We start from the raw sequence: 7,500 nt of genomic DNA, 5'->3' as shown, positions 1-7,500 counted from the left end.
TATACACACACATATATTCATATACACACACATATACATATATATATACACATATACATATATACACATACATATATACACACATATACATAAATATATATAAACACACACACATACACAATTGTGTGCGTGTGCACTGTAATATTTGTTGTGTTTGCACTGAACAAAGAAAATTATTAATTACCAACGGCGATGAATATATATTGTGAAATCAATCCAAAAACTGGTAAAACGTTCGCCATTTCAAGACGGCATTGAAAGCCGGTCATCAGAGTCGAAATATTTCCTCCTCCGTCTTCTTCAACAAATCGAATGAAGAAAATGAAGCTGTGATGCTGCTACTGTAGTATTAACACAAGTGTATGAAAGCAGCTTCCCTCTGACGGTGATAAAGATGACGATGCAGGTACCCATTGTCAGATACAGTGGCTGCCCACTTACTGATGTGGTACCAGCTCACAGTCAGCTGCTGGGTAACTACGTTTAACGATCTTGTCAGAGGTACCCGATGTGGTATAGGTTGGTGTTTAACCTCCAGGCCAGCTCCGAGTGAGCAGACCGAAGGATGACAATATGTAACTAGAATTGCATCATCCAATGTATCCGTACTATTTAACACAATGGATTATGACTTAAAATGTGTATTGGCTGTTATCTCTAGCATGTTAAGCAACTAATTACCATGACTTGCTCGACAGGAAAAAAAAATGACGTGATGGTGACTGTTGGAATAATTTTGGTCAGGAAATGAAATATGCCTTAACTAAAATTGGTAAATTACCCAAACATATATATCTTAGCCCTCAACATATTGTTGAAGTTAACCGATAGTAGCCGCCCACGTCTACCTACCCTCAATTTTTAATGTCTTAGTGTGTAGGTTTGATCGTAGACGGATAACCATCTCTGATTGACTTCATGCTGCTGAAGAGATGAAGATAATAACCCACAGAAATGTGTGGTGATAGCCATGCCATCGTTATACTCTCCCTGTTGTTTGTCACAGCAGAACAGAAAGCCATGGTACTTGCCCATTCTTTGATTTGCCCCTGAGGTGTGTGTGTGTAATCACCAGGATAAATGTGGTTTTAAGAAAAAGCCCCTGACCCGCTCTTTACCCCAACACCATCTATTTTAGCGTTAACGGCATTATTTTTGAGGATTTGTTTTACTCATCAGGCAAGGATGGTGGCTAAGTGCTTTTATTTTTCGGGGGGGGGGGTCTTTTAAGGTATGTACTAGGAATTTGAATTCAGAATGTAGATATTTCAAGGCCTGTTAGCCAGTGATCTTACAATTTCACAATCCAAGACCACGGTGTAGCACTTAATAAATCTGCAAAGGGATGAAAGATAAAGTCGACCGAGGCACAACTTGAACAGACAGTGCAGACAACCATAAGAAACAACACAAGGCATTTTCTCTGACCCTCAAACCACTCTGCCAAGGTAGGGGTTTATTTGAAAGGGAGGGAAGTCTAGCCATATTTAATACATTTTGTTATTTAGTCCCTGATCACTTGAGCCTGAGCAGACTTATGATCAAAGACAACCAAGCTCTGACAATTCTGTCCTTGTTCCTATGCAGAAAGAACTCCCTCTCCCCCATTATCCCACGTGTCCTGCTATTTCTACCACATCAAATGCCACATAAATATCCAGTCACTATCAGTACACAATGACCAAAGTGATACTCTCCATGGAAGTGGATGGCATCCCCCCCCCCTACAAACAAAATGGGCCACATGACTTGTAAGAAATAACAACCAAATCCCCCACCTCTCATATCACACCAAACCATCACAATAAAAATTCAAGACACATTGATAATGTAGTTTTAGATACCAGTATAAAGACAGAGACCTGGTTGGAATACTTTTGATTATAGAACTGGGCAGACTTGGGATAAACAACAACAACCTGCCTCTAAAAGGGCTGTCACAATCATTAGAGGCATCAGCCCCACCCCCTTAGATTTACCTCACCAACACAAAAGCCTGTCAATAGCTTTCACCATTAACCACAGATCACAAAATATTCCAGATATAGTAATCCCTCGCCATATCGCAGTTCAGCTATCACAGTTCACCGATTGCAGTTTATTATTTAAGCTTACGTTGATTCCTCTGTGGTGTTGTTTTGCATTTATAATAAAATAAATACATACAAATTATAAAAATAATAAAAGAAATATACAGTACAGTACTGTGTTTCTACTTCGTGGATTTTCACCTATTGCGGTGGGTTTTGGAACATAACACCCACAATAGTCAAGGGATTACTGCATTTACCCCCAGAGAATTAATCCTTGACATTTACCACAACACCACCAAGCAACAGCAGTGTTGCTGTATAGTTATATGCCCTGCAAGAAACAGCAGTTAAATCTCCCTCAAATCAAAAGCAACAGTCTTAGAAAAGGAGATATTGGATAACATGTATCTTGGTCTCCATGCTTACAGAAAACATGGAATGGTCATGGTTGGAAATCATTTTCCTTTTTTTGTTTTTTGTTTCAGGTCTATTTGATCAGTGCCAACTTGGAACTACACAACCACAAAAACAAAACAGTTGTCAGTCACACACATATCTTCCTCTCACTTACTCTAGCTACACAATACGATATCACTGGTGGCTACCTTTAGATGCAACACCATCAAAGGTTGCTTGACCTGCAAGAAACAACAGTCGAGTATCCTTCAAAAAAGAGGGCAGGTAATGCAATGTAGTCACATAATCGCTATGACTGAAATATCTTTAATCACATCTGAACTTAGACCTACCAACAACAATAGCCCTCAGACACTTCTTTGTTTCAGTTGCTGGGCTTGGAAAGAAGTGGAAGTACTAATGGCCTTTGAAGGCCCTCTTTGACATGTGAGATTGACATCATTAATGCTCTTGTTAAGCCATTGCATACCAATACCTGCAGGAGAGATATGAGCACTGGAATAGGGGAAATTTCAGAGGGATAACGCTCAAAGAAAGGACTGCAAGGGATACAAGATGATGATGATGGGCGGATACAAGAAGGGGAATGAAATGAGAGATGAATGGGTCAAGAATATCTGTGGAGGTGGTCATAATTCCAATCAACTCTGAGGAGCAAAAGCCATTATTGTTGTAGGAAAGGCAGAGAGAGGAGAGTATACTTGTGGGCCAAAATCTGCCTATGACATTAGATGTCATGTCAAAGATATTGTCTACATGCAACTTATGAGATATAATAGACACACAAAAACATGTAGGGCTATACATAATATACACACATATATATACATAGTATATAAATATATATACATACAGACATACATACAAATGTAAATACACACACATACACTTAAATAAACACACACACACATATATATAATGGCATGTACTATGTTTTCACTAAGTGTTTTAGATGCCTGTAGTCATGAGCAGGTTCACAGTCCTCTACCACCCTTTGAACCAGTAAAATATCCAGGACAAGATATGATAGATGCAGAAATAGCTGCCCTAGCATTCAGCTGGTACTTACAGTGTGCTCAGGCTAAATTTAACAGTTTGCATAAAAGGAAAAGAAAACACAATATCCCATCCAAAAATAAATGTATTGTAAAATCTCAAAATATATCAGCTAAATTATGGCTGGGAGATAACAGTTTACCCTAAGTAGTCCACCTCAGCCTCCACTACAGCCTCAAGACAGCTCTGGAACCTGGCACATGAATTCCTCATTGTTTCCTAGGAAGATCTTCAAACACTCCCTTGATTTTGGCTACTAACTCAGTTTTGGTGTTGCAGGCAGAGCATTTAGTATCCTTTTCAACTACACACCACACATAGTAATCCATTGGATTTACAACCGTGGGAATTAGGAGGCCAGAAATTGGGGCTGGTGAAGTCAGAAATTCTCCAACAATCACTTCTGACTCTTTCTGGAGGTATGACAAGGAGCCAAATCCTGCTGCCACAAATAAAGGTTTCCAACAGCAACCCTCTCTGGCCATAGATTGACCACAGTCTTCAGCAGCTTTACATAGCTGTCTGAATTGAAAGATATGTGGATGGATTCCAGCAAACACAGTCAGAAAGCCTGCTGTGTCCTTTCCTGCAGGCCATAACTTTGTATTCTATATTCCAGCTGTCCATGTTGCACCTTACAGCCATTACAATGTTCACAGAGCACTAAACAAGTCATGATGTTGGCATTTTGATATCTGGTGCAAACCATCATGATACTGATAAGTATTTTATAGTATTCTGGTGGCTCCCAGTCTTCTATGTCAGCTTTTTCTTAACTACAACTTTAATCTTCATGCTCTCCAACACTGTTGACAGTTCAGCAATACATCAAATTGTTCCCCCCCAAAAAGAAGACATTAAAAAAATCATAAAACTTAGCCTGAACACCTTGTATTTAGGCTAAGCAGATTGGAGCAATGTGAAAGAAAGTACCTTACTTAAGGACATAACACATTACTTTGTCCAGGAACCCATAACCTATTTTCTTGAGCCAGATACCTAAACCTATTACTACTCTTTGATAGGGGGTGGTGATGGGGAGTCACAACTCATTTGTACATTATTCCATTTTTGGCATGTTAATCAACAAAATCGAAAAGTACTCTCAACTTCACTACTTCACAGTGTACTGAGCTACCTTGTCCCAACATATGCCAAATGATGTTGTTGCCTTTCATTCAAGGCAAGTGTGACCAGAATGATAAGAGAGAGAAGGTGGGGAAATGAGATATGCAGCTACATGAGGGATGTTAGTATGGAGATTGAATAGAAAACAGCATGAATGGCATGATGGAGGAAGAGGAAGTGAGAGACAAGGAGAAAACAGGAGCAAGAGAGAGTGAAATATGTGAACAAAGAGAGATACAGGGAGTAATGTAAGAGAGAAAGAGAGAGGGAGATGGCTTAAAAGATGGCAATAAATATTAGTGATGGTAAAGAAGAGTGTTGGATGCTTATTCTCTGAAGAACGGCCATGAAACGGTCAAGACATTCATTTTACTTTGTGAGTGTGTGTGTGTGTAGGTGTGTGCATGCAAATGCATGTGTGTATTTGTGAAGGTGAAATAGAGAAGTAGTTAAGGTGTTGGTTCCAAGATCATAAACTGGCTGGTTCAATTCCTAGACTGGGTACCACAGTGTGTCCTTGTGCAGGGCACTTTATTTCATGTTGCTTCAGTCTCCTTAGATAAATATGAATACTAGCCAAATACTGGTGCAAGCCTCTTACCCTTCAGCTATCACATCCTTGATGTTCCACCAAGTCAAGGGTGAAAGGACCAACAAGGTGTCTATGTCTGCTCATCATTAAAATCATGCTCACTTGTAAGTGATGGCAATGGATATATTTCCTCTATCTTCCAGCTTCCTCTCTGCTTGTAGGAGGGTACTCTTAAGACCATCCAGACAATTACTGTATGGTTAAATTTTGCTTTAACATTTACATTTTGGAATGTTTTGAGTGAGGAAGATATTATGTGTATCATATACATTCAAAATATCAACATTTGGTTTTGTCTCTATTTACACACATACATATAGTTGCAAGAAACATCTCTTGGGTGCTAATATATATCAATAATGTTCTTGAAGGATATAGGGGGTTTTGGGTGTTTCAACATTAGAGTCCTTGGCCTTGTTGACTAACACAACAAAGTGTGTGTGAGAGAGAGAGAGAGAGAGAGAGAGAAAGAGAGAGAGAAAACATATTCGATATTTTATATAAAATGTGCACTGCAGGATGTTTTCCTTATGAACTGTACAATAATTTTGGCCTGCACTATAGAATACCTTTTCCCTCCAACAAAAAGAATCTCAGCCATACACCAACTGTTTTTCATTTTTAAATGTTCAGGATTCAATCTAATTTTAACATCACTGATAGTAAAGGAGTTTAAAGTAGAACTTTGTTTCTGTGATGGTATGGGATTTGATGGATCCCAGTGCAGCAAATAATGTTGTCAAGAAGGAAATGGAGTATGACAAATTACAATATGAGTGAGGAAGATATTATGGCTTAAGGACAAGAAAACTTCCTTCCAATCTCCCTTCCCCTTTCAGTCTGAGTCTTGGCTTTCCTTTGCTTAGGTTCCTCTATTGCTCTCCCTCTCACCTTCATCCTTTAATACCTCAAGCTGCAAGTTGGTGTTGATTCTCACTGCACTCACATTGCTTCAGCATTGTTTCGGTGCATCACTAATGATACTCAATACTTGGTTGTGTCACCAGACATCCAGGAGATAACTTACATGTTGACAGAACATGATCTATAACCTCTGTATCAATAACAAACAATTGGGTCAGTCCAGCAACCTCTAATATTGATTGCACATGGAAACACCTTTCTTTACAGCATCACATAGAAACAGACTTCTAATTTAAACTCCTTTACTATCAGTGATGTTAAAATTAGATTACAGTAGTACTGTCCAGCTCCGTCCTTGTAATGTATAGCAAAGCACTAAACCACACTTGAAAGAACTTACTAACACCCTTACCCATTTCTCCACTCCTGTTAACAATACTTTTCATGCACTTGGGGTGGTCATAAAAGCCTTCACAAAAAGCCAGATTGGTAGCACCACATTTTAAACTTCCTTATCAGACCATAGTTATCAATGGAAGTTAGCCTGTGTCTTTAACTTGGCCCACACCTACAATATCTCTTGATGACTGCATAGATAAAGCCAAGGCCCTTAACTACATTCACCCTGATTGTTGAAATCAGCTCCCTTTCAATTTCTAAATAAAATTCCTTTAACCAGACTCTGTATTATGGACAGATTGCCGCTGCTTTTTCTAGTTTTAGCCTTCATATGCAGCTGCAAAGCCTAAAATAATCAACTTCACAAAGAGTTTTTCTTATTCTTTATTTCCACTATGACAGTGGTCTCATCTATAAAAGCACACAGTGGTAGCAGTACCAGATATTGCCTGATTTTTATTCCCTCCAAGTAACCTCTTGCACCTTTCAATATCAAGTCCATAGCCATCACAAAGAGACGAAGAAAAATGGTAGACTCTAACAGGAATCAAAACTACAATGACTACTAGCTGGTCATAAATGCATTGATGATAAGCCCCATGAATACTGATCCAAACAAGTTCTGACACACACCAGGTTTACAATAAATAAATCCACTGTTTTGTACATCACTGTATAGAGAACTGGTCCATAAGTAGTTGCCAAGTTAAACCAAACGACTTAAAGAATGAAGAAAATTGCAAATCATCTGGGCATGCTCAAAGCAAGCTGGGAATCCAATGACATCAGCTGAATGAGTTGATTCAGCTCTACAAGCCATGACATCCTTCATGCCAACACTCCATCAAAAATATTACCCTCTAAACTGAGGCATAGATCAGACCTGGCCATCGGAAGAGGCCTTCTTCTACTCAAGCATCCAAAGGCTCTCTTGTCAATCCTGCAGCATGCTTTTTTCTTTCAAAACACTATTATATATATATATATATATATATATATATATATATATAT

The 7,500-nt window shown here is 38.8% G+C and overlaps 1 protein-coding gene across 3 annotated transcripts in view; it reads right to left on the bottom strand.

Moving 5' to 3' along the window:
- Window positions 1-7,500, bottom strand: part of LOC106873104 (uncharacterized) — a 259,225-nt gene that overhangs the window by 249,981 nt on the left and 1,744 nt on the right. Inside the window, exon 1 of one of the 3 annotated variants that reach the window (XM_052975585.1) lies at window positions 185-1,041. The exons of the other annotated variants lie outside the window; for them this stretch is intronic. The gene's annotated coding sequence lies outside the window, so the exon portion shown is untranslated. Of the gene's footprint in view, window positions 1-184; window positions 1,042-7,500 lie in introns of those variants that run through there. 3 annotated transcript variants of the gene reach the window in all.

This window comes from Octopus bimaculoides, chromosome 21, assembly GCF_001194135.2.
Source record: "Octopus bimaculoides isolate UCB-OBI-ISO-001 chromosome 21, ASM119413v2, whole genome shotgun sequence".
Taxonomy (NCBI): domain Eukaryota; kingdom Metazoa; phylum Mollusca; class Cephalopoda; order Octopoda; family Octopodidae; genus Octopus; species Octopus bimaculoides.
Note: the sequence above shows the minus strand (reverse complement) of the source record. Positions and strands in the feature narration are given on the sequence as shown.